General features: G+C 51.9%; 17 non-coding genes across 17 annotated transcripts; all 17 read right to left on the reverse strand.

Annotated features, from left to right (window-relative positions):
• Window positions 1-894: 894 nt before the first annotated feature.
• On the reverse strand, window positions 895-1013 carry LOC126274633 (5S ribosomal RNA). The gene has a single exon (XR_007550196.1). It is a non-coding gene; the product is annotated as a 5S ribosomal RNA (ribosomal RNA).
• Window positions 1014-2295: 1282 nt separating this feature from the next.
• LOC126273886 (5S ribosomal RNA) lies at window positions 2296-2414 on the reverse strand. The gene has a single exon (XR_007549722.1). It is a non-coding gene; the product is annotated as a 5S ribosomal RNA (ribosomal RNA).
• A 1282-nt stretch (window positions 2415-3696) lies between these two features.
• LOC126274635 (5S ribosomal RNA) lies at window positions 3697-3815 on the reverse strand. The gene has a single exon (XR_007550198.1). It is a non-coding gene; the product is annotated as a 5S ribosomal RNA (ribosomal RNA).
• A 1282-nt stretch (window positions 3816-5097) lies between these two features.
• LOC126274636 (5S ribosomal RNA) lies at window positions 5098-5216 on the reverse strand. The gene has a single exon (XR_007550199.1). It is a non-coding gene; the product is annotated as a 5S ribosomal RNA (ribosomal RNA).
• Window positions 5217-6498: 1282 nt separating this feature from the next.
• LOC126273887 (5S ribosomal RNA) lies at window positions 6499-6617 on the reverse strand. Its single transcript, XR_007549723.1, has one exon. It is a non-coding gene; the product is annotated as a 5S ribosomal RNA (ribosomal RNA).
• Window positions 6618-7899: 1282 nt separating this feature from the next.
• Window positions 7900-8018, reverse strand: LOC126274637 (5S ribosomal RNA). The gene has a single exon (XR_007550200.1). It is a non-coding gene; the product is annotated as a 5S ribosomal RNA (ribosomal RNA).
• Window positions 8019-9300: 1282 nt separating this feature from the next.
• On the reverse strand, window positions 9301-9419 carry LOC126274638 (5S ribosomal RNA). The gene has a single exon (XR_007550201.1). It is a non-coding gene; the product is annotated as a 5S ribosomal RNA (ribosomal RNA).
• Window positions 9420-10701: 1282 nt separating this feature from the next.
• On the reverse strand, window positions 10702-10820 carry LOC126273888 (5S ribosomal RNA). The gene has a single exon (XR_007549724.1). It is a non-coding gene; the product is annotated as a 5S ribosomal RNA (ribosomal RNA).
• Window positions 10821-12102: 1282 nt separating this feature from the next.
• On the reverse strand, window positions 12103-12221 carry LOC126274639 (5S ribosomal RNA). The gene has a single exon (XR_007550202.1). It is a non-coding gene; the product is annotated as a 5S ribosomal RNA (ribosomal RNA).
• Window positions 12222-13503: 1282 nt separating this feature from the next.
• On the reverse strand, window positions 13504-13622 carry LOC126273889 (5S ribosomal RNA). Its single transcript, XR_007549725.1, has one exon. It is a non-coding gene; the product is annotated as a 5S ribosomal RNA (ribosomal RNA).
• A 1282-nt stretch (window positions 13623-14904) lies between these two features.
• LOC126274640 (5S ribosomal RNA) lies at window positions 14905-15023 on the reverse strand. The gene has a single exon (XR_007550203.1). It is a non-coding gene; the product is annotated as a 5S ribosomal RNA (ribosomal RNA).
• A 1282-nt stretch (window positions 15024-16305) lies between these two features.
• Window positions 16306-16424, reverse strand: LOC126274641 (5S ribosomal RNA). Its single transcript, XR_007550204.1, has one exon. It is a non-coding gene; the product is annotated as a 5S ribosomal RNA (ribosomal RNA).
• A 1282-nt stretch (window positions 16425-17706) lies between these two features.
• Window positions 17707-17825, reverse strand: LOC126273892 (5S ribosomal RNA). The gene has a single exon (XR_007549727.1). It is a non-coding gene; the product is annotated as a 5S ribosomal RNA (ribosomal RNA).
• A 1282-nt stretch (window positions 17826-19107) lies between these two features.
• LOC126274642 (5S ribosomal RNA) lies at window positions 19108-19226 on the reverse strand. Its single transcript, XR_007550205.1, has one exon. It is a non-coding gene; the product is annotated as a 5S ribosomal RNA (ribosomal RNA).
• Window positions 19227-20508: 1282 nt separating this feature from the next.
• On the reverse strand, window positions 20509-20627 carry LOC126273893 (5S ribosomal RNA). Its single transcript, XR_007549728.1, has one exon. It is a non-coding gene; the product is annotated as a 5S ribosomal RNA (ribosomal RNA).
• A 1282-nt stretch (window positions 20628-21909) lies between these two features.
• On the reverse strand, window positions 21910-22028 carry LOC126273852 (5S ribosomal RNA). Its single transcript, XR_007549688.1, has one exon. It is a non-coding gene; the product is annotated as a 5S ribosomal RNA (ribosomal RNA).
• A 1282-nt stretch (window positions 22029-23310) lies between these two features.
• Window positions 23311-23429, reverse strand: LOC126273894 (5S ribosomal RNA). The gene has a single exon (XR_007549729.1). It is a non-coding gene; the product is annotated as a 5S ribosomal RNA (ribosomal RNA).
• Window positions 23430-23999: the final 570 nt, after the last annotated feature.

Raw genomic sequence — 23999 nt, forward strand, 5'->3', positions numbered from 1 at the left:
CCCCTTCCGTCCCGACTTGTCCCGACTTTGCTCGACTGCCGCTCGCTGCCGCTCGGGTCGCGGTCCATATGACAGCACAAGCACGAGAAACATCTGCGAGATGGGCGCGGGCCGAACCGGCGTGTCCGAGGCGCCGTGTGCGGCCGTTCGGAGCTACCAGAGCAACTCTGTGCTGCGCCGTGCCGTGGAAAGGTGCGAAAACATGCACACTAGACACAGGCTGTTCGACAAAGCATCCATCTCTTGTAGCGACGAAAGGTAAATTTTTGTTTACAAATTTTCCGTTGTGCACTGCTACAAAACAATATGCCCTGACGTATTTCACAACATTTCTGTCACTTCATACTGTTTTGTTATTTCCAGAGACTCTTTGGAAGTCTTCCTTGGCGCACTCTTTTCAAACTGAGTTCCTTAATATCGTATCTTACGATAGTTTAAAATCAGTATGGAAGCATCTTTGTCACATGAGAAAGGTAGCATGAAAAAAGGGCTGCCAGGGGTAATGACAAGAAAGCAAGAAATGAAGACAGCCATAGTTCCCAGGCGGTCGCCGGTCCAAATACTAACGTTGTTGCTTATCTTCGGTGGTCGGACGGGAACAGGTTTTTTTTTAATGTAGTTAGTTTTTGGAATTTAGCGCTCCTACTAAACAGTAGGCTCTGACGCATTTCAAGAGCACATCTGTCGATTCGCAGTGTTTCGTTATTTTCAACGAGTTCCTAGCACTCTTCCTCCGTGCACTCTTGTTCAAACTGAGTTCATTACTGTAATTTCGCATCTTACGTTTAATACAGTAGTTTAAAATGCTTGTGGAAGCATCTTTGTCGCACCTGAGCGTTTTTATGAAAAGAGGGCTGGCAGGTGTAGTGACGTAAAATTTAAAAAAAGAGAGGGAGCCAACAGCACCCGGTGTTCCCAGGCGGTCACCCATCCAAGTACTAACCGGGCCCGATGTTGCTTAACTTCGGTGATCGGACGAGAACCGGTGTATTCAACATGGTATGGCCGTTGGCGTCGTTATACTGTAGCCGCACGGCAGAAGAAGGCTTCGCCTCTCCTCCCAACACACGCAATCGCCGTTTTCGGTGGCGCATTTGACGCAAAGCACGTCCTTCCACCTCGAAGGCGACGCGCAGTGAGGCGCGCCGCCACGTGGACCACACGCACAACACAGCTGCTCGTTGCACCGGCTGTCATTCGTTTGATTCGTGCGGCCTCCGACACTCGCGGGAGACGCACCTTATTATTGTTATCCGGCGCAGGGCTTGGGCGCGGCCGGCGGCGGGGGGACTGCGCGGGGTGTGGCAGTGTCCTGCTGGACCGAGGGAAGCGTTCTCACCTGCCTGACACGCGTCGCGCTTCCAGATATTTGCGTAATTCGCACGGTGCATTCTCGGCTGTCCCCTTCCGTCCCGACTTGTCCCGACTTTGCTCGACTGCCGCTCGCTGCCGCTCGGGTCGCGGTCCATATGACAGCACAAGCACGAGAAACATCTGCGAGATGGGCGCGGGCCGAACCGGCGTGTCCGAGGCGCCGTGTGCGGCCGTTCGGAGCTACCAGAGCAACTCTGTGCTGCGCCGTGCCGTGGAAAGGTGCGAAAACATGCACACTAGACACAGGCTGTTCGACAAAGCATCCATCTCTTGTAGCGACGAAAGGTAAATTTTTGTTTACAAATTTTCCGTTGTGCACTGCTACAAAACAATATGCCCTGACGTATTTCACAACATTTCTGTCACTTCATACTGTTTTGTTATTTCCAGAGACTCTTTGGAAGTCTTCCTTGGCGCACTCTTTTCAAACTGAGTTCCTTAATATCGTATCTTACGATAGTTTAAAATCAGTATGGAAGCATCTTTGTCACATGAGAAAGGTAGCATGAAAAAAGGGCTGCCAGGGGTAATGACAAGAAAGCAAGAAATGAAGACAGCCATAGTTCCCAGGCGGTCGCCGGTCCAAATACTAACGTTGTTGCTTATCTTCGGTGGTCGGACGGGAACAGGTTTTTTTTTAATGTAGTTAGTTTTTGGAATTTAGCGCTCCTACTAAACAGTAGGCTCTGACGCATTTCAAGAGCACATCTGTCGATTCGCAGTGTTTCGTTATTTTCAACGAGTTCCTAGCACTCTTCCTCCGTGCACTCTTGTTCAAACTGAGTTCATTACTGTAATTTCGCATCTTACGTTTAATACAGTAGTTTAAAATGCTTGTGGAAGCATCTTTGTCGCACCTGAGCGTTTTTATGAAAAGAGGGCTGGCAGGTGTAGTGACGTAAAATTTAAAAAAAGAGAGGGAGCCAACAGCACCCGGTGTTCCCAGGCGGTCACCCATCCAAGTACTAACCGGGCCCGATGTTGCTTAACTTCGGTGATCGGACGAGAACCGGTGTATTCAACATGGTATGGCCGCTGGCGCCGTTATACTGTAACCGCACGGCAGAAGAAGGCTTCGCCTCTCCTCCCAACACACGCAATCGCCGTTTTCGGTGGCGCATTTGACGCAAAGCACGTCCTTCCACCTCGAAGGCGACGCGCAGTGAGGCGCGCCGCCACGTGGACCACACGCACAACACAGCTGCTCGTTGCACCGGCTGTCATTCGTTTGATTAGTGCGGCCTCCGACACTCGCGGGAGACGCACCTTATTATTGTTATCCGGCGCAGGGCTTGGGCGCGGCCGGCGGCGGGGGGACTGCGCGGGGTGTGGCAGTGTCCTGCTGGACCGAGGGAAGCGTTCTCACCTGCCTGACACGCGTCGCGCTTCCAGATATTTGCGTAATTCGCACGGTGCATTCTCGGCTGTCCCCTTCCGTCCCGACTTGTCCCGACTTTGCTCGACTGCCGCTCGCTGCCGCTCGGGTCGCGGTCCATATGACAGCACAAGCACGAGAAACATCTGCGAGATGGGCGCGGGCCGAACCGGCGTGTCCGAGGTGCCGTGTGCGGCCGTTCGTAGCTACCAGAGCAACTCTGTGCTGCGCCGTGCCGTGGAAAGGTGCGAAAACATGCACACTAGACACAGGCTGTTCGACAAAGCATCCATCTCTTGTAGCGACGAAAGGTAAATTTTTGTTTACAAATTTTCCGTTGTGCACTGCTACAAAACAATATGCCCTGACGTATTTCACAACATTTCTGTCACTTCATACTGTTTTGTTATTTCCAGAGACTCTTTGGAAGTCTTCCTTGGCGCACTCTTTTCAAACTGAGTTCCTTAATATCGTATCTTACGATAGTTTAAAATCAGTATGGAAGCATCTTTGTCACATGAGAAAGGTAGCATGAAAAAAGGGCTGCCAGGGGTAATGACAAGAAAGCAAGAAATGAAGACAGCCATAGTTCCCAGGCGGTCGCCGGTCCAAATACTAACGTTGTTGCTTATCTTCGGTGGTCGGACGGGAACAGGTTTTTTTTTAATGTAGTTAGTTTTTGGAATTTAGCGCTCCTACTAAACAGTAGGCTCTGACGCATTTCAAGAGCACATCTGTCGATTCGCAGTGTTTCGTTATTTTCAACGAGTTCCTAGCACTCTTCCTCCGTGCACTCTTGTTCAAACTGAGTTCATTACTGTAATTTCGCATCTTACGTTTAATACAGTAGTTTAAAATGCTTGTGGAAGCATCTTTGTCGCACCTGAGCGTTTTTATGAAAAGAGGGCTGGCAGGTGTAGTGACGTAAAATTTAAAAAAAGAGAGGGAGCCAACAGCACCCGGTGTTCCCAGGCGGTCACCCATCCAAGTACTAACCGGGCCCGATGTTGCTTAACTTCGGTGATCGGACGAGAACCGGTGTATTCAACATGGTATGGCCGTTGGCGTCGTTATACTGTAGCCGCACGGCAGAAGAAGGCTTCGCCTCTCCTCCCAACACACGCAATCGCCGTTTTCGGTGGCGCATTTGACGCAAAGCACGTCCTTCCACCTCGAAGGCGACGCGCAGTGAGGCGCGCCGCCACGTGGACCACACGCACAACACAGCTGCTCGTTGCACCGGCTGTCATTCGTTTGATTCGTGCGGCCTCCGACACTCGCGGGAGACGCACCTTATTATTGTTATCCGGCGCAGGGCTTGGGCGCGGCCGGCGGCGGGGGGACTGCGCGGGGTGTGGCAGTGTCCTGCTGGACCGAGGGAAGCGTTCTCACCTGCCTGACACGCGTCGCGCTTCCAGATATTTGCGTAATTCGCACGGTGCATTCTCGGCTGTCCCCTTCCGTCCCGACTTGTCCCGACTTTGCTCGACTGCCGCTCGCTGCCGCTCGGGTCGCGGTCCATATGACAGCACAAGCACGAGAAACATCTGCGAGATGGGCGCGGGCCGAACCGGCGTGTCCGAGGCGCCGTGTGCGGCCGTTCGGAGCTACCAGAGCAACTCTGTGCTGCGCCGTGCCGTGGAAAGGTGCGAAAACATGCACACTAGACACAGGCTGTTCGACAAAGCATCCATCTCTTGTAGCGACGAAAGGTAAATTTTTGTTTACAAATTTTCCGTTGTGCACTGCTACAAAACAATATGCCCTGACGTATTTCACAACATTTCTGTCACTTCATACTGTTTTGTTATTTCCAGAGACTCTTTGGAAGTCTTCCTTGGCGCACTCTTTTCAAACTGAGTTCCTTAATATCGTATCTTACGATAGTTTAAAATCAGTATGGAAGCATCTTTGTCACATGAGAAAGGTAGCATGAAAAAAGGGCTGCCAGGGGTAATGACAAGAAAGCAAGAAATGAAGACAGCCATAGTTCCCAGGCGGTCGCCGGTCCAAATACTAACGTTGTTGCTTATCTTCGGTGGTCGGACGGGAACAGGTTTTTTTTTAATGTAGTTAGTTTTTGGAATTTAGCGCTCCTACTAAACAGTAGGCTCTGACGCATTTCAAGAGCACATCTGTCGATTCGCAGTGTTTCGTTATTTTCAACGAGTTCCTAGCACTCTTCCTCCGTGCACTCTTGTTCAAACTGAGTTCATTACTGTAATTTCGCATCTTACGTTTAATACAGTAGTTTAAAATGCTTGTGGAAGCATCTTTGTCGCACCTGAGCGTTTTTATGAAAAGAGGGCTGGCAGGTGTAGTGACGTAAAATTTAAAAAAAGAGAGGGAGCCAACAGCACCCGGTGTTCCCAGGCGGTCACCCATCCAAGTACTAACCGGGCCCGATGTTGCTTAACTTCGGTGATCGGACGAGAACCGGTGTATTCAACATGGTATGGCCGTTGGCGTCGTTATACTGTAGCCGCACGGCAGAAGAAGGCTTCGCCTCTCCTCCCAACACACGCAATCGCCGTTTTCGGTGGCGCATTTGACGCAAAGCACGTCCTTCCACCTCGAAGGCGACGCGCAGTGAGGCGCGCCGCCACGTGGACCACACGCACAACACAGCTGCTCGTTGCACCGGCTGTCATTCGTTTGATTCGTGCGGCCTCCGACACTCGCGGGAGACGCACCTTATTATTGTTATCCGGCGCAGGGCTTGGGCGCGGCCGGCGGCGGGGGGACTGCGCGGGGTGTGGCAGTGTCCTGCTGGACCGAGGGAAGCGTTCTCACCTGCCTGACACGCGTCGCGCTTCCAGATATTTGCGTAATTCGCACGGTGCATTCTCGGCTGTCCCCTTCCGTCCCGACTTGTCCCGACTTTGCTCGACTGCCGCTCGCTGCCGCTCGGGTCGCGGTCCATATGACAGCACAAGCACGAGAAACATCTGCGAGATGGGCGCGGGCCGAACCGGCGTGTCCGAGGCGCCGTGTGCGGCCGTTCGGAGCTACCAGAGCAACTCTGTGCTGCGCCGTGCCGTGGAAAGGTGCGAAAACATGCACACTAGACACAGGCTGTTCGACAAAGCATCCATCTCTTGTAGCGACGAAAGGTAAATTTTTGTTTACAAATTTTCCGTTGTGCACTGCTACAAAACAATATGCCCTGACGTATTTCACAACATTTCTGTCACTTCATACTGTTTTGTTATTTCCAGAGACTCTTTGGAAGTCTTCCTTGGCGCACTCTTTTCAAACTGAGTTCCTTAATATCGTATCTTACGATAGTTTAAAATCAGTATGGAAGCATCTTTGTCACATGAGAAAGGTAGCATGAAAAAAGGGCTGCCAGGGGTAATGACAAGAAAGCAAGAAATGAAGACAGCCATAGTTCCCAGGCGGTCGCCGGTCCAAATACTAACGTTGTTGCTTATCTTCGGTGGTCGGACGGGAACAGGTTTTTTTTTAATGTAGTTAGTTTTTGGAATTTAGCGCTCCTACTAAACAGTAGGCTCTGACGCATTTCAAGAGCACATCTGTCGATTCGCAGTGTTTCGTTATTTTCAACGAGTTCCTAGCACTCTTCCTCCGTGCACTCTTGTTCAAACTGAGTTCATTACTGTAATTTCGCATCTTACGTTTAATACAGTAGTTTAAAATGCTTGTGGAAGCATCTTTGTCGCACCTGAGCGTTTTTATGAAAAGAGGGCTGGCAGGTGTAGTGACGTAAAATTTAAAAAAAGAGAGGGAGCCAACAGCACCCGGTGTTCCCAGGCGGTCACCCATCCAAGTACTAACCGGGCCCGATGTTGCTTAACTTCGGTGATCGGACGAGAACCGGTGTATTCAACATGGTATGGCCGCTGGCGCCGTTATACTGTAACCGCACGGCAGAAGAAGGCTTCGCCTCTCCTCCCAACACACGCAATCGCCGTTTTCGGTGGCGCATTTGACGCAAAGCACGTCCTTCCACCTCGAAGGCGACGCGCAGTGAGGCGCGCCGCCACGTGGACCACACGCACAACACAGCTGCTCGTTGCACCGGCTGTCATTCGTTTGATTAGTGCGGCCTCCGACACTCGCGGGAGACGCACCTTATTATTGTTATCCGGCGCAGGGCTTGGGCGCGGCCGGCGGCGGGGGGACTGCGCGGGGTGTGGCAGTGTCCTGCTGGACCGAGGGAAGCGTTCTCACCTGCCTGACACGCGTCGCGCTTCCAGATATTTGCGTAATTCGCACGGTGCATTCTCGGCTGTCCCCTTCCGTCCCGACTTGTCCCGACTTTGCTCGACTGCCGCTCGCTGCCGCTCGGGTCGCGGTCCATATGACAGCACAAGCACGAGAAACATCTGCGAGATGGGCGCGGGCCGAACCGGCGTGTCCGAGGTGCCGTGTGCGGCCGTTCGGAGCTACCAGAGCAACTCTGTGCTGCGCCGTGCCGTGGAAAGGTGCGAAAACATGCACACTAGACACAGGCTGTTCGACAAAGCATCCATCTCTTGTAGCGACGAAAGGTAAATTTTTGTTTACAAATTTTCCGTTGTGCACTGCTACAAAACAATATGCCCTGACGTATTTCACAACATTTCTGTCACTTCATACTGTTTTGTTATTTCCAGAGACTCTTTGGAAGTCTTCCTTGGCGCACTCTTTTCAAACTGAGTTCCTTAATATCGTATCTTACGATAGTTTAAAATCAGTATGGAAGCATCTTTGTCACATGAGAAAGGTAGCATGAAAAAAGGGCTGCCAGGGGTAATGACAAGAAAGCAAGAAATGAAGACAGCCATAGTTCCCAGGCGGTCGCCGGTCCAAATACTAACGTTGTTGCTTATCTTCGGTGGTCGGACGGGAACAGGTTTTTTTTTAATGTAGTTAGTTTTTGGAATTTAGCGCTCCTACTAAACAGTAGGCTCTGACGCATTTCAAGAGCACATCTGTCGATTCGCAGTGTTTCGTTATTTTCAACGAGTTCCTAGCACTCTTCCTCCGTGCACTCTTGTTCAAACTGAGTTCATTACTGTAATTTCGCATCTTACGTTTAATACAGTAGTTTAAAATGCTTGTGGAAGCATCTTTGTCGCACCTGAGCGTTTTTATGAAAAGAGGGCTGGCAGGTGTAGTGACGTAAAATTTAAAAAAAGAGAGGGAGCCAACAGCACCCGGTGTTCCCAGGCGGTCACCCATCCAAGTACTAACCGGGCCCGATGTTGCTTAACTTCGGTGATCGGACGAGAACCGGTGTATTCAACATGGTATGGCCGTTGGCGTCGTTATACTGTAGCCGCACGGCAGAAGAAGGCTTCGCCTCTCCTCCCAACACACGCAATCGCCGTTTTCGGTGGCGCATTTGACGCAAAGCACGTCCTTCCACCTCGAAGGCGACGCGCAGTGAGGCGCGCCGCCACGTGGACCACACGCACAACACAGCTGCTCGTTGCACCGGCTGTCATTCGTTTGATTCGTGCGGCCTCCGACACTCGCGGGAGACGCACCTTATTATTGTTATCCGGCGCAGGGCTTGGGCGCGGCCGGCGGCGGGGGGACTGCGCGGGGTGTGGCAGTGTCCTGCTGGACCGAGGGAAGCGTTCTCACCTGCCTGACACGCGTCGCGCTTCCAGATATTTGCGTAATTCGCACGGTGCATTCTCGGCTGTCCCCTTCCGTCCCGACTTGTCCCGACTTTGCTCGACTGCCGCTCGCTGCCGCTCGGGTCGCGGTCCATATGACAGCACAAGCACGAGAAACATCTGCGAGATGGGCGCGGGCCGAACCGGCGTGTCCGAGGCGCCGTGTGCGGCCGTTCGGAGCTACCAGAGCAACTCTGTGCTGCGCCGTGCCGTGGAAAGGTGCGAAAACATGCACACTAGACACAGGCTGTTCGACAAAGCATCCATCTCTTGTAGCGACGAAAGGTAAATTTTTGTTTACAAATTTTCCGTTGTGCACTGCTACAAAACAATATGCCCTGACGTATTTCACAACATTTCTGTCACTTCATACTGTTTTGTTATTTCCAGAGACTCTTTGGAAGTCTTCCTTGGCGCACTCTTTTCAAACTGAGTTCCTTAATATCGTATCTTACGATAGTTTAAAATCAGTATGGAAGCATCTTTGTCACATGAGAAAGGTAGCATGAAAAAAGGGCTGCCAGGGGTAATGACAAGAAAGCAAGAAATGAAGACAGCCATAGTTCCCAGGCGGTCGCCGGTCCAAATACTAACGTTGTTGCTTATCTTCGGTGGTCGGACGGGAACAGGTTTTTTTTTAATGTAGTTAGTTTTTGGAATTTAGCGCTCCTACTAAACAGTAGGCTCTGACGCATTTCAAGAGCACATCTGTCGATTCGCAGTGTTTCGTTATTTTCAACGAGTTCCTAGCACTCTTCCTCCGTGCACTCTTGTTCAAACTGAGTTCATTACTGTAATTTCGCATCTTACGTTTAATACAGTAGTTTAAAATGTTTGTGGAAGCATCTTTGTCGCACCTGAGCGTTTTTATGAAAAGAGGGCTGGCAGGTGTAGTGACGTAAAATTTAAAAAAAGAGAGGGAGCCAACAGCACCCGGTGTTCCCAGGCGGTCACCCATCCAAGTACTAACCGGGCCCGATGTTGCTTAACTTCGGTGATCGGACGAGAACCGGTGTATTCAACATGGTATGGCCGTTGGCGTCGTTATACTGTAGCCGCACGGCAGAAGAAGGCTTCGCCTCTCCTCCCAACACACGCAATCGCCGTTTTCGGTGGCGCATTTGACGCAAAGCACGTCCTTCCACCTCGAAGGCGACGCGCAGTGAGGCGCGCCGCCACGTGGACCACACGCACAACACAGCTGCTCGTTGCACCGGCTGTCATTCGTTTGATTCGTGCGGCCTCCGACACTCGCGGGAGACGCACCTTATTATTGTTATCCGGCGCAGGGCTTGGGCGCGGCCGGCGGCGGGGGGACTGCGCGGGGTGTGGCAGTGTCCTGCTGGACCGAGGGAAGCGTTCTCACCTGCCTGACACGCGTCGCGCTTCCAGATATTTGCGTAATTCGCACGGTGCATTCTCGGCTGTCCCCTTCCGTCCCGACTTGTCCCGACTTTGCTCGACTGCCGCTCGCTGCCGCTCGGGTCGCGGTCCATATGACAGCACAAGCACGAGATACATCTGCGAGATGGGCGCGGGCCGAACCGGCGTGTCCGAGGCGCCGTGTGCGGCCGTTCGGAGCTACCAGAGCAACTCTGTGCTGCGCCGTGCCGTGGAAAGGTGCGAAAACATGCACACTAGACACAGGCTGTTCGACAAAGCATCCATCTCTTGTAGCGACGAAAGGTAAATTTTTGTTTACAAATTTTCCGTTGTGCACTGCTACAAAACAATATGCCCTGACGTATTTCACAACATTTCTGTCACTTCATACTGTTTTGTTATTTCCAGAGACTCTTTGGAAGTCTTCCTTGGCGCACTCTTTTCAAACTGAGTTCCTTAATATCGTATCTTACGATAGTTTAAAATCAGTATGGAAGCATCTTTGTCACATGAGAAAGGTAGCATGAAAAAAGGGCTGCCAGGGGTAATGACAAGAAAGCAAGAAATGAAGACAGCCATAGTTCCCAGGCGGTCGCCGGTCCAAATACTAACGTTGTTGCTTATCTTCGGTGGTCGGACGGGAACAGGTTTTTTTTTAATGTAGTTAGTTTTTGGAATTTAGCGCTCCTACTAAACAGTAGGCTCTGACGCATTTCAAGAGCACATCTGTCGATTCGCAGTGTTTCGTTATTTTCAACGAGTTCCTAGCACTCTTCCTCCGTGCACTCTTGTTCAAACTGAGTTCATTACTGTAATTTCACATCTTACGTTTAATACAGTAGTTTAAAATGCTTGTGGAAGCATCTTTGTCGCACCTGAGCGTTTTTATGAAAAGAGGGCTGGCAGGTGTAGTGACGTAAAATTTAAAAAAAGAGAGGGAGCCAACAGCACCCGGTGTTCCCAGGCGGTCACCCATCCAAGTACTAACCGGGCCCGATGTTGCTTAACTTCGGTGATCGGACGAGAACCGGTGTATTCAACATGGTATGGCCGCTGGCGTCGTTATACTGTAACCGCACGGCAGAAGAAGGCTTCGCCTCTCCTCCCAACACACGCAATCGCCGTTTTCGGTGGCGCATTTGACGCAAAGCACGTCCTTCCACCTCGAAGGCGACGCGCAGTGAGGCGCGCCGCCACGTGGACCACACGCACAACACAGCTGCTCGTTGCACCGGCTGTCATTCGTTTGATTCGTGCGGCCTCTGACACTCGCGGGAGACGCACCTTATTATTGTTATCCGGCGCAGGGCTTGGGCGCGGCCGGCGGCGGGGGGACTGCGCGGGGTGTGGCAGTGTCCTGCTGGACCGAGGGAAGCGTTCTCACCTGCCTGACACGCGTCGCGCTTCCAGATATTTGCGTAATTCGCACGGTGCATTCTCGGCTGTCCCCTTCCGTCCCGACTTGTCCCGACTTTGCTCGACTGCCGCTCGCTGCCGCTCGGGTCGCGGTCCATATGACAGCACAAGCACGAGAAACATCTGCGAGATGGGCGCGGGCCGAACCGGCGTGTCCGAGGCGCCGTGTGCGGCCGTTCGGAGCTACCAGAGCAACTCTGTGCTGCGCCGTGCCGTGGAAAGGTGCGAAAACATGCACACTAGACACAGGCTGTTCGACAAAGCATCCATCTCTTGTAGCGACGAAAGGTAAATTTTTGTTTACAAATTTTCCGTTGTGCACTGCTACAAAACAATATGCCCTGACGTATTTCACAACATTTCTGTCACTTCATACTGTTTTGTTATTTCCAGAGACTCTTTGGAAGTCTTCCTTGGCGCACTCTTTTCAAACTGAGTTCCTTAATATCGTATCTTACGATAGTTTAAAATCAGTATGGAAGCATCTTTGTCACATGAGAAAGGTAGCATGAAAAAAGGGCTGCCAGGGGTAATGACAAGAAAGCAAGAAATGAAGACAGCCATAGTTCCCAGGCGGTCGCCGGTCCAAATACTAACGTTGTTGCTTATCTTCGGTGGTCGGACAGGAACAGGTTTTTTTTTAATGTAGTTAGTTTTTGGAATTTAGCGCTCCTACTAAACAGTAGGCTCTGACGCATTTCAAGAGCACATCTGTCGATTCGCAGTGTTTCGTTATTTTCAACGAGTTCCTAGCACTCTTCCTCCGTGCACTCTTGTTCAAACTGAGTTCATTACTGTAATTTCGCATCTTACGTTTAATACAGTAGTTTAAAATGCTTGTGGAAGCATCTTTGTCGCACCTGAGCGTTTTTATGAAAAGAGGGCTGGCAGGTGTAGTGACGTAAAATTTAAAAAAAGAGAGGGAGCCAACAGCACCCGGTGTTCCCAGGCGGTCACCCATCCAAGTACTAACCGGGCCCGATGTTGCTTAACTTCGGTGATCGGACGAGAACCGGTGTATTCAACATGGTATGGCCGTTGGCGTCGTTATACTGTAACCGCACGGCAGAAGAAGGCTTCGCCTCTCCTCCCAACACACGCAATCGCCGTTTTCGGTGGCGCATTTGACGCAAAGCACGTCCTTCCACCTCGAAGGCGACGCGCAGTGAGGCGCGCCGCCACGTGGACCACACGCACAACACAGCTGCTCGTTGCACCGGCTGTCATTCGTTTGATTAGTGCGGCCTCCGACACTCGCGGGAGACGCACCTTATTATTGTTATCCGGCGCAGGGCTTGGGCGCGGCCGGCGGCGGGGGGACTGCGCGGGGTGTGGCAGTGTCCTGCTGGACCGAGGGAAGCGTTCTCACCTGCCTGACACGCGTCGCGCTTCCAGATATTTGCGTAATTCGCACGGTGCATTCTCGGCTGTCCCCTTCCGTCCCGACTTGTCCCGACTTTGCTCGACTGCCGCTCGCTGCCGCTCGGGTCGCGGTCCATATGACAGCACAAGCACGAGAAACATCTGCGAGATGGGCGCGGGCCGAACCGGCGTGTCCGAGGTGCCGTGTGCGGCCGTTCGGAGCTACCAGAGCAACTCTGTGCTGCGCCGTGCCGTGGAAAGGTGCGAAAACATGCACACTAGACACAGGCTGTTCGACAAAGCATCCATCTCTTGTAGCGACGAAAGGTAAATTTTTGTTTACAAATTTTCCGTTGTGCACTGCTACAAAACAATATGCCCTGACGTATTTCACAACATTTCTGTCACTTCATACTGTTTTGTTATTTCCAGAGACTCTTTGGAAGTCTTCCTTGGCGCACTCTTTTCAAACTGAGTTCCTTAATATCGTATCTTACGATAGTTTAAAATCAGTATGGAAGCATCTTTGTCACATGAGAAAGGTAGCATGAAAAAAGGGCTGCCAGGGGTAATGACAAGAAAGCAAGAAATGAAGACAGCCATAGTTCCCAGGCGGTCGCCGGTCCAAATACTAACGTTGTTGCTTATCTTCGGTGGTCGGACGGGAACAGGTTTTTTTTTAATGTAGTTAGTTTTTGGAATTTAGCGCTCCTACTAAACAGTAGGCTCTGACGCATTTCAAGAGCACATCTGTCGATTCGCAGTGTTTCGTTATTTTCAACGAGTTCCTAGCACTCTTCCTCCGTGCACTCTTGTTCAAACTGAGTTCATTACTGTAATTTCGCATCTTACGTTTAATACAGTAGTTTAAAATGCTTGTGGAAGCATCTTTGTCGCACCTGAGCGTTTTTATGAAAAGAGGGCTGGCAGGTGTAGTGACGTAAAATTTAAAAAAAGAGAGGGAGCCAACAGCACCCGGTGTTCCCAGGCGGTCACCCATCCAAGTACTAACCGGGCCCGATGTTGCTTAACTTCGGTGATCGGACGAGAACCGGTGTATTCAACATGGTATGGCCGCTGGCGCCGTTATACTGTAACCGCACGGCAGAAGAAGGCTTCGCCTCTCCTCCCAACACACGCAATCGCCGTTTTCGGTGGCGCATTTGACGCAAAGCACGTCCTTCCACCTCGAAGGCGACGCGCAGTGAGGCGCGCCGCCACGTGGACCACACGCACAACACAGCTGCTCGTTGCACCGGCTGTCATTCGTTTGATTAGTGCGGCCTCCGACACTCGCGGGAGACGCACCTTATTATTGTTATCCGGCGCAGGGCTTGGGCGCGGCCGGCGGCGGGGGGACTGCGCGGGGTGTGGCAGTGTCCTGCTGGACCGAGGGAAGCGTTCTCACCTGCCTGACACGCGTCGCGCTTCCAGATATTTGCGTAATTCGCACGGTGCATTCTCGGCTGTCCCCTTCCGTCCCGACTTGTCCCGACTTTGCTCGACTGCCGCTCGCTGCCGCTCGGGTCGCGGTCCATATGACAGCACAAGCACGAGAAACATCTGCGAGATGGGCGCGGGCCGAACCGGCGTGTCCGAGGTGCCGTGTGCGGCCGTTCGGAGCTACCAGAGCAACTCTGTGCTGCGCCGTGCCGTGGAAAGGTGCGAAAACATGCACACTAGACACAGGCTGTTCGACAAAGCATCCATCTCTTGTAGCGACGAAAGGTAAATTTTTGTTTACAAATTTTCCGTTGTGCACTGCTACAAAACAATATGCCCTGACGTATTTCACAACATTTCTGTCACTTCATACTGTTTTGTTATTTCCAGAGACTCTTTGGAAGTCTTCCTTGGCGCACTCTTTTCAAACTGAGTTCCTTAATATCGTATCTTACGATAGTTTAAAATCAGTATGGAAGCATCTTTGTCACATGAGAAAGGTAGCATGAAAAAAGGGCTGCCAGGGGTAATGACAAGAAAGCAAGAAATGAAGACAGCCATAGTTCCCAGGCGGTCGCCGGTCCAAATACTAACGTTGTTGCTTATCTTCGGTGGTCGGACGGGAACAGGTTTTTTTTTAATGTAGTTAGTTTTTGGAATTTAGCGCTCCTACTAAACAGTAGGCTCTGACGCATTTCAAGAGCACATCTGTCGATTCGCAGTGTTTCGTTATTTTCAACGAGTTCCTAGCACTCTTCCTCCGTGCACTCTTGTTCAAACTGAGTTCATTACTGTAATTTCGCATCTTACGTTTAATACAGTAGTTTAAAATGCTTGTGGAAGCATCTTTGTCGCACCTGAGCGTTTTTATGAAAAGAGGGCTGGCAGGTGTAGTGACGTAAAATTTAAAAAAAGAGAGGGAGCCAACAGCACCCGGTGTTCCCAGGCGGTCACCCATCCAAGTACTAACCGGGCCCGATGTTGCTTAACTTCGGTGATCGGACGAGAACCGGTGTATTCAACATGGTATGGCCGTTGGCGTCGTTATACTGTAGCCGCACGGCAGAAGAAGGCTTCGCCTCTCCTCCCAACACACGCAATCGCCGTTTTCGGTGGCGCATTTGACGCAAAGCACGTCCTTCCACCTCGAAGGCGACGCGCAGTGAGGCGCGCCGCCACGTGGACCACACGCACAACACAGCTGCTCGTTGCACCGGCTGTCATTCGTTTGATTCGTGCGGCCTCCGACACTCGCGGGAGACGCACCTTATTATTGTTATCCGGCGCAGGGCTTGGGCGCGGCCGGCGGCGGGGGGACTGCGCGGGGTGTGGCAGTGTCCTGCTGGACCGAGGGAAGCGTTCTCACCTGCCTGACACGCGTCGCGCTTCCAGATATTTGCGTAATTCGCACGGTGCATTCTCGGCTGTCCCCTTCCGTCCCGACTTGTCCCGACTTTGCTCGACTGCCGCTCGCTGCCGCTCGGGTCGCGGTCCATATGACAGCACAAGCACGAGAAACATCTGCGAGATGGGCGCGGGCCGAACCGGCGTGTCCGAGGCGCCGTGTGCGGCCGTTCGGAGCTACCAGAGCAACTCTGTGCTGCGCCGTGCCGTGGAAAGGTGCGAAAACATGCACACTAGACACAGGCTGTTCGACAAAGCATCCATCTCTTGTAGCGACGAAAGGTAAATTTTTGTTTACAAATTTTCCGTTGTGCACTGCTACAAAACAATATGCCCTGACGTATTTCACAACATTTCTGTCACTTCATACTGTTTTGTTATTTCCAGAGACTCTTTGGAAGTCTTCCTTGGCGCACTCTTTTCAAACTGAGTTCCTTAATATCGTATCTTACGATAGTTTAAAATCAGTATGGAAGCATCTTTGTCACATGAGAAAGGTAGCATGAAAAAAGGGCTGCCAGGGGTAATGACAAGAAAGCAAGAAATGAAGACAGCCATAGTTCCCAGGCGGTCGCCGGTCCAAATACTAACGTTGTTGCTTATCTTCGGTGGTCGGACGGGAACAGGTTTTTTTTTAATGTAGTTAGTTTTTGGAATTTAGCGCTCCTACTAAACAGTAGGCTCTGACGCATTTCAAGAGCACATCTGTCGATTCGCAGTGTTTCGTTATTTTCAACGAGTTCCTAGCACTCTTCCTCCGTGCACTCTTGTTCAAACTGAGTTCATTACTGTAATTTCGCATCTTACGTTTAATACAGTAGTTTAAAATGTTTGTGGAAGCATCTTTGTCGCACCTGAGCGTTTTTATGAAAAGAGGGCTGGCAGGTGTAGTGACGTAAAATTTAAAAAAAGAGAGGGAGCCAACAGCACCCGGTGTTCCCAGGCGGTCACCCATCCAAGTACTAACCGGGCCCGATGTTGCTTAACTTCGGTGATCGGACGAGAACCGGTGTATTCAACATGGTATGGCCGTTGGCGTCGTTATACTGTAGCCGCACGGCAGAAGAAGGCTTCGCCTCTCCTCCCAACACACGCAATCGCCGTTTTCGGTGGCGCATTTGACGCAAAGCACGTCCTTCCACCTCGAAGGCGACGCGCAGTGAGGCGCGCCGCCACGTGGACCACACGCACAACACAGCTGCTCGTTGCACCGGCTGTCATTCGTTTGATTCGTGCGGCCTCCGACACTCGCGGGAGACGCACCTTATTATTGTTATCCGGCGCAGGGCTTGGGCGCGGCCGGCGGCGGGGGGACTGCGCGGGGTGTGGCAGTGTCCTGCTGGACCGAGGGAAGCGTTCTCACCTGCCTGACACGCGTCGCGCTTCCAGATATTTGCGTAATTCGCACGGTGCATTCTCGGCTGTCCCCTTCCGTCCCGACTTGTCCCGACTTTGCTCGACTGCCGCTCGCTGCCGCTCGGGTCGCGGTCCATATGACAGCACAAGCACGAGATACATCTGCGAGATGGGCGCGGGCCGAACCGGCGTGTCCGAGGCGCCGTGTGCGGCCGTTCGGAGCTACCAGAGCAACTCTGTGCTGCGCCGTGCCGTGGAAAGGTGCGAAAACATGCACACTAGACACAGGCTGTTCGACAAAGCATCCATCTCTTGTAGCGACGAAAGGTAAATTTTTGTTTACAAATTTTCCGTTGTGCACTGCTACAAAACAATATGCCCTGACGTATTTCACAACATTTCTGTCACTTCATACTGTTTTGTTATTTCCAGAGACTCTTTGGAAGTCTTCCTTGGCGCACTCTTTTCAAACTGAGTTCCTTAATATCGTATCTTACGATAGTTTAAAATCAGTATGGAAGCATCTTTGTCACATGAGAAAGGTAGCATGAAAAAAGGGCTGCCAGGGGTAATGACAAGAAAGCAAGAAATGAAGACAGCCATAGTTCCCAGGCGGTCGCCGGTCCAAATACTAACGTTGTTGCTTATCTTCGGTGGTCGGACGGGAACAGGTTTTTTTTTAATGTAGTTAGTTTTTGGAATTTAGCGCTCCTACTAAACAGTAGGCTCTGACGCATTTCAAGAGCACATCTGTCGATTCGCAGTGTTTCGTTATTTTCAACGAGTTCCTAGCACTCTTCCTCCGTGCACTCTTGTTCAAACTGAGTTCATTACTGTAATTTCACATCTTACGTTTAATACAGTAGTTTAAAATGCTTGTGGAAGCATCTTTGTCGCACCTGAGCGTTTTTATGAAAAGAGGGCTGGCAGGTGTAGTGACGTAAAATTTAAAAAAAGAGAGGGAGCCAACAGCACCCGGTGTTCCCAGGCGGTCACCCATCCAAGTACTAACCGGGCCCGATGTTGCTTAACTTCGGTGATCGGACGAGAACCGGTGTATTCAACATGGTATGGCCGCTGGCGTCGTTATACTGTAACCGCACGGCAGAAGAAGGCTTCGCCTCTCCTCCCAACACACGCAATCGCCGTTTTCGGTGGCGCATTTGACGCAAAGCACGTCCTTCCACCTCGAAGGCGACGCGCAGTGAGGCGCGCCGCCACGTGGACCACACGCACAACACAGCTGCTCGTTGCACCGGCTGTCATTCGTTTGATTCGTGCGGCCTCTGACACTCGCGGGAGACGCACCTTATTATTGTTATCCGGCGCAGGGCTTGGGCGCGGCCGGCGGCGGGGGGACTGCGCGGGGTGTGGCAGTGTCCTGCTGGACCGAGGGAAGCGTTCTCACCTGCCTGACACGCGTCGCGCTTCCAGATATTTGCGTAATTCGCACGGTGCATTCTCGGCTGTCCCCTTCCGTCCCGACTTGTCCCGACTTTGCTCGACTGCCGCTCGCTGCCGCTCGGGTCGCGGTCCATATGACAGCACAAGCACGAGAAACATCTGCGAGATGGGCGCGGGCCGAACCGGCGTGTCCGAGGCGCCGTGTGCGGCCGTTCGGAGCTACCAGAGCAACTCTGTGCTGCGCCGTGCCGTGGAAAGGTGCGAAAACATGCACACTAGACACAGGCTGTTCGACAAAGCATCCATCTCTTGTAGCGACGAAAGGTAAATTTTTGTTTACAAATTTTCCGTTGTGCACTGCTACAAAACAATATGCCCTGACGTATTTCACAACATTTCTGTCACTTCATACTGTTTTGTTATTTCCAGAGACTCTTTGGAAGTCTTCCTTGGCGCACTCTTTTCAAACTGAGTTCCTTAATATCGTATCTTACGATAGTTTAAAATCAGTATGGAAGCATCTTTGTCACATGAGAAAGGTAGCATGAAAAAAGGGCTGCCAGGGGTAATGACAAGAAAGCAAGAAATGAAGACAGCCATAGTTCCCAGGCGGTCGCCGGTCCAAATACTAACGTTGTTGCTTATCTTCGGTGGTCGGACGGGAACAGGTTTTTTTTTAATGTAGTTAGTTTTTGGAATTTAGCGCTCCTACTAAACAGTAGGCTCTGACGCATTTCAAGAGCACATCTGTCGATTCGCAGTGTTTCGTTATTTTCAACGAGTTCCTAGCACTCTTCCTCCGTGCACTCTTGTTCAAACTGAGTTCATTACTGTAATTTCGCATCTTACGTTTAATACAGTAGTTTAAAATGCTTGTGGAAGCATCTTTGTCGCACCTGAGCGTTTTTATGAAAAGAGGGCTGGCAGGTGTAGTGACGTAAAATTTAAAAAAAGAGAGGGAGCCAACAGCACCCGGTGTTCCCAGGCGGTCACCCATCCAAGTACTAACCGGGCCCGATGTTGCTTAACTTCGGTGATCGGACGAGAACCGGTGTATTCAACATGGTATGGCCGTTGGCGTCGTTATACTGTAGCCGCACGGCAGAAGAAGGCTTCGCCTCTCCTCCCAACACACGCAATCGCCGTTTTCGGTGGCGCATTTGACGCAAAGCACGTCCTTCCACCTCGAAGGCGACGCGCAGTGAGGCGCGCCGCCACGTGGACCACACGCACAACACAGCTGCTCGTTGCACCGGCTGTCATTCGTTTGATTCGTGCGGCCTCCGACACTCGCGGGAGACGCACCTTATTATTGTTATCCGGCGCAGGGCTTGGGCGCGGCCGGCGGCGGGGGGACTGCGCGGGGTGTGGCAGTGTCCTGCTGGACCGAGGGAAGCGTTCTCACCTGCCTGACACGCGTCGCGCTTCCAGATATTTGCGTAATTCGCACGGTGCATTCTCGGCTGTCCCCTTCCGTCCCGACTTGTCCCGACTTTGCTCGACTGCCGCTCGCTGCCGCTCGGGTCGCGGTCCATATGACAGCACAAGCACGAGAAACATCTGCGAGATGGGCGCGGGCCGAACCGGCGTGTCCGAGGTGCCGTGTGCGGCCGTTCGGAGCTACCAGAGCAACTCTGTGCTGCGCCGTGCCGTGGAAAGGTGCGAAAACATGCACACTAGACACAGGCTGTTCGACAAAGCATCCATCTCTTGTAGCGACGAAAGGTAAATTTTTGTTTACAAATTTTCCGTTGTGCACTGCTACAAAACAATATGCCCTGACGTATTTCACAACATTTCTGTCACTTCATACTGTTTTGTTATTTCCAGAGACTCTTTGGAAGTCTTCCTTGGCGCACTCTTTTCAAACTGAGTTCCTTAATATCGTATCTTACGATAGTTTAAAATCAGTATGGAAGCATCTTTGTCACATGAGAAAGGTAGCATGAAAAAAGGGCTGCCAGGGGTAATGACAAGAAAGCAAGAAATGAAGACAGCCATAGTTCCCAGGCGGTCGCCGGTCCAAATACTAACGTTGTTGCTTATCTTCGGTGGTCGGACGGGAACAGGTTTTTTTTTAATGTAGTTAGTTTTTGGAATTTAGCGCTCCTACTAAACAGTAGGCTCTGACGCATTTCAAGAGCACATCTGTCGATTCGCAGTGTTTCGTTATTTTCAACGAGTTCCTAGCACTCTTCCTCCGTGCACTCTTGTTCAAACTGAGTTCATTACTGTAATTTCGCATCTTACGTTTAATACAGTAGTTTAAAATGCTTGTGGAAGCATCTTTGTCGCACCTGAGCGTTTTTATGAAAAGAGGGCTGGCAGGTGTAGTGACGTAAAATTTAAAAAAAGAGAGGGAGCCAACAGCACCCGGTGTTCCCAGGCGGTCACCCATCCAAGTACTAACCGGGCCCGATGTTGCTTAACTTCGGTGATCGGACGAGAACCGGTGTATTCAACATGGTATGGCCGCTGGCGTCGTTATACTGTAACCGCACGGCAGAAGAAGGCTTCGCCTCTCCTCCCAACACACGCAATCGCCGTTTTCGGTGGCGCATTTGACGCAAAGCACGTCCTTCCACCTCGAAGGCGACGCGCAGTGAGGCGCGCCGCCACGTGGACCACACGCACAACACAGCTGCTCGTTGCACCGGCTGTCATTCGTTTGATTCGTGCGGCCTCCGACACTCGCGGGAGACGCACCTTATTATTGTTATCCGGCGCAGGGCTTGGGCGCGGCCGGCGGCGGGGGGACTGCGCGGGGTGTGGCAGTGTCCTGCTGGACCGAGGGAAGCGTTCTCACCTGCCTGACACGCGTCGCGCTTCCAGATATTTGCGTAATTCGCACGGTGCATTCTCGGCTGTCCCCTTCCGTCCCGACTTGTCCCGACTTTGCTCGACTGCCGCTCGCTGCCGCTCGGGTCGCGGTCCATATGACAGCACAAGCACGAGAAACATCTGCGAGATGGGCGCGGGCCGAACCGGCGTGTCCGAGGCGCCGTGTGCGGCCGTTCGGAGCTACCAGAGCAACTCTGTGCTGCGCCGTGCCGTGGAAAGGTGCGAAAACATGCACACTGGACACAGGCTGTTCGACAAAGCATCCATCTCTTGTAGCGACGAAAGGTAAATTTTTGTTTACAAATTTTCCGTTGTGCACTGCTACAAAACAATATGCCCTGACGTATTTCACAACATTTCTGTCACTTCATACTGTTTTGTTATTTCCAGAGACTCTTTGGAAGTCTTCCTTGGCGCACTCTTTTCAAACTGAGTTCCTTAATATCGTATCTTACGATAGTTTAAAATCAGTATGGAAGCATCTTTGTCACATGAGAAAGGTAGCATGAAAAAAGGGCTGGCAGGGGTAGCGACAAGAAAGCAAGAAATGAAGACAGCCATAGTTCCCAGGCGGTCGCCGGTCCAAATACTAACGTTGTTGCTTATCTTCGGTGGTCGGACGGGAACAGGTTTTTTTTTAATGTAGTTAGTTTTTGGAATTTAGCGCTCCTACTAAAAAGTAGGCTCTGACGCATTTCAAGAGCACATCTGTCGATTCGCAGTGTTTCGTTATTTTCAACGAGTTCCTAGCACTCTTCCTCCGTGCACTCTTGTTCAAACTGAGTTCATTACTGTAATTTCGCATCTTACGTTTAATACAGTAGTTTAAAATGCTTGTGGAAGCATCTTTGTCGCACCTGAGCGTTTTTACGAAAAGAGGGCTGGCAGGTGTAGTGACGTAAAATTTAAAAAAAGAGAGGGAGCCAACAGCACCCGGTGTTCCCAGGCGGTCACCCATCCAAGTACTAACCGGGCCCGATGCTGCTTAACTTCGGTGATCGGACGAGAACCGGTGTATTCAACATGGTATGGCCGTTGGCGTCGTTATACTGTAGCCGCACGGCAGAAGAAGGCTTCGCCTCTCCTCCCAACACACGCAATCGCCGTTTTCGGTGGCGCATTTGACGCAAAGCACGTCCTTCCACCTCGAAGGCGACGCGCAGTGAGGCGCGCCGCCACGTGGACCACACGCACAACACAGCTGCTCGTTGCACCGGCTGTCATTCGTTTGATTCGTGCGGCCTCCGACACTCGCGGGAGACGCACCTTATTATTGTTATCCGGCGCAGGGCTTGGGCGCGGCCAGCGGCGGGGGGACTGCGCGGGGTGTGGCAGTGTCCTGCTGGACCGAGGGAAGCGTTCTCACCTGCCTGAAACGCGTCGCGCTTCCAGATATTTGCGTAATTCGCACGGTGCATTCTCGGCTGTCCCCTTCCGTCCCGACTTGTCCCGACTTTGCTCGACTGCCGCTCGCTGCCGCTCGGGTCGCGGTCCATATGACAGCACAAGCACGAGAAACATCTGCGAGATGGGCGCGGGCCGAACCGGCGTGTCCGAGGCGCCGTGTGCGGCCGTTCGGAGCTACCAGAGCAACTCTGTGCTGCGCCGTGCCGTGGAAAGGTGCGAAAACATGCACACTAGACACAGGCTGTTCGACAAAGCATCCATCTCTTGTAGCGACGAAAGGTAAATTTTTGTTTACAAATTTTCCGTTGTGCACTGCTACAAAACAATATGCCCTGACGTATTTCACAACATTTCTGTCACTTCATACTGTTTTGTTATTTCCAGAGACTCTTTGGAAGTCTTCCTTGGCGCACTCTTTGCAAACTGAGTTCCTTAATATCGTATCTTACGATAGTTTAAAATCAGTATGGAAGCATCTTTGTCACATGAGAAAGGTAGCATGAAAAAAGGGCTGCCAGGGGTAATGACAAGAAAGCAAGAAATGAAGACAGCCATAGTTCCCAGGCGGTCGCCGGTCCAAATACTAACGTTGTTGCTTATCTTCGGTGGTCGGACGGGAACAGGTTTTTTTTTAATGTAGTTAGTTTTTGGAATTTAGCGCTCCTACTAAACAGTAGGCTCTGACGCATTTCAAGAGCACATCTGTCGATTCGCAGTGTTTCGTTATTTTCAACGAGTTCCTAGCACTCTTCCTCCGTGCACTCTTGTTCAAACTGAGTTCATTACTGTAATTTCGCATCTTACGTTTAATACAGTAGTTTAAAATGCTTGTGGAAGCATCTTTGTCGCACCTGAGCGTTTTTATGAAAAGAGGGCTGGCAGGTGTAGTGACGTAAAATTTAAAAAAAGAGAGGGAGCCAACAGCACCCGGTGTTCCCAGGCGGTCACCCATCCAAGTACTAACCGGGCCCGATGTTGCTTAACTTCGGTGATCGGACGAGAACCGGTGTATTCAACATGGTATGGCCGCTGGCGTCGTTATACTGTAACCGCACGGCAGAAGAAGGCTTCGCCTCTCCTCCCAACACACGCAATCGCCGTTTTCGGTGGCGCATTTGACGCAAAGCACGTCCTTCCACCTCGAAGGCGACGCGCAGTGAGGCGCGCCGCCACGTGGACCACACGCACAACACAGCTGCTCGTTGCACCGGCTGTCATTCGTTTGATTCGTGCGGCCTCCGACACTCGCGGGAGACGCACCTTATTATTGTTATCCGGCGCAGGGCTTGGGCGCGGCCGGCGGCGGGGGGACTGCGCGGGGTGTGGCAGTGTCCTGCTGGACCGAGGGAAGCGTTCTCACCTGCCTGACACGCGTCGCGCTTCCAGATATTTGCGTAATTCGCACGGTGCATTCTCGGCTGTCCCCTTCCGTCCCGACTTGTCCCGACTTTGCTCGACTGCCGCTCGCTGCCGCTCGGGTCGCGGTCCATATGACAGCACAAGCACGAGAAACATCTGCGAGATGGGCGCGGGCCGAACCGGCGTGTCCGAGGCGCCGTGTGCGGCCGTTCGGAGCAACCAGAGCAACTCTGTGCTGCGCCGTG

Source organism: Schistocerca gregaria, chromosome 5 (genome assembly GCF_023897955.1).
Source record: "Schistocerca gregaria isolate iqSchGreg1 chromosome 5, iqSchGreg1.2, whole genome shotgun sequence".
NCBI classification, from domain to species: domain Eukaryota; kingdom Metazoa; phylum Arthropoda; class Insecta; order Orthoptera; family Acrididae; genus Schistocerca; species Schistocerca gregaria.